Source organism: Anarhichas minor, unplaced genomic scaffold, assembly GCF_050575085.1.
Source record: "Anarhichas minor isolate MPS153535 unplaced genomic scaffold, ASM5057508v1 ptg000074l, whole genome shotgun sequence".
NCBI classification, from domain to species: Eukaryota; Metazoa; Chordata; class Actinopteri; order Perciformes; family Anarhichadidae; genus Anarhichas; species Anarhichas minor.
This window is the reverse complement of record NW_027466520.1, coordinates 2,838,848-2,840,634: the sequence shown is the minus strand read 5'-3', so window position 1 is coordinate 2,840,634 and position 1,787 is coordinate 2,838,848.

Sequence of the window (1,787 nt, the reverse complement as noted above, 5' to 3'; positions counted from 1 at the left end):
CATATTTTGTTTGTCTTAAAAAAAAATACCAAATGTTTAAATTGTCTGCTGCTAAAATGTGTAATATACAGTATTATATGAAGGAGCATTTTGTTACGTTCAAGCAATTGCTGCTCTTTCACAGATTACTTTCATAGATTGGTGTTTTTGTGCAGATGACTGATGTAAACAGGACATCTAAGTGAACAAAACGAGAAGTGAAAGTCTCGATTCAGCATTAGCTGGCATGGAAACCACTGCAAACTTTCTGAAACAGCATTTATTCAGATACAACTGAAAAAAACAGAAAATTCCTGAAAATGTTTAAAAGACACCATGTCAATGAACTGCACTATTGGAGTTTACAATAGTGTTTAGATGTCTAATGGTTTGTTACTGAAAACGTCTTTGTTGGGGGATTAATTGTAGGAAAACCTTTGCATTTCCCCCAACAGTATAAAATGCAAGGTGTACAGCAGCATGAGCTAATAGTGAACATTAAAGCATTTTACTGCAAAATTCTGCAGTCAAAATAAAAAAGATGAAGTTAAATGCAACCCAAAAGGAAAATAACTACAAGAACAAAACATCGAAAGAAAAACACAATCAATATATATAAATCCAAATCCAGATATTGCAAAAAGACTCATTCCTAATTACTGTTGACATTTTAAACAATTAGTTTGCAGTTTCTCCATGTTTGTGCAGCCAACGGAAGTATGAAGTCTTTGAAAATAAATATATATTTGTTGCTAGAACCATGTCCTTCAAAAGAGCTGTTTTAATATGAGAAGGGATAATAAAAGAGTCCTCTGAGCATCCAAAGAAAGCAAAGTCTCTTATCAGGAGAGAGAGAGAGTCGGGTTTCAGATTCACTGTTGCCAAGGCAGCTGGACTTGTTCTCCTCATCTAATAAGTTTGAGGCATTTGAACTAGGAGCTGCTGTTGTTGGTCATAGTCCAGTCCATTTACTTACAAAAATATTTAGGAATTGAATGAGATAATTACTGTAAATATTCTACTTATTTCTCTTAGAAAAGATACCACCATACAAAATGATAATAATAGTGTTGTGGTTCTTTAGGAAACACTAGAACCTTTCCAGGGAAGGACAAATGACACTGACCCCATTTCGGGAACACATGGACCTTGTGTCCCTTCTGTCAGTGTGTGATTTATTGACCTCTGGCTATCAGCACAGTCCGGTATTAACACGTGCCACCGGTGCGTAACGGATCCAGACTGTTTGAAGGGAGTGGGTTCCAATGTTCAGCCTTGAAAAACTTTGGAAAACAATATTACACTTGATCGACAACAATGAATAACTTATGAGGAACAACTTAAATCATATGAGCCACGTGCTGATTGGGGTGAATGTGAGAATAACTTGGCTGCAGAGGGACACCGTTTTATATTTAGACAACCGGAGAAACGCGATAACGTGTCATATACTGGACAGCACGGACCTGATCCATCAAAGCATATTCTACTGAAGCCAAACGAGTCAAAGTTAACATCTGGATGCCTTTATGATCATCCCCTCTCCACGTCCTCTCCCTTTCGGATCTGGTCGGATCCAGTCTGGGTGAAGCGAACTTCTTGGTGCGAGATAATCGGCAGATGATGTGAGTTAATGAGGCGCAGATGCGTGGGGACAAACTCAGACGCGCTCCTCTCCAGCGACGACAGGTGCGCAACAAGTGAGCGAGAGGAGGACGAGACGGACAGAATAAAGGAAGTAACGGGAGGGAGAGGCGGAAAGTAGAAGGAAGGAGATAAAGCAGAAACACCTCCTGGGTTTCCCCGTT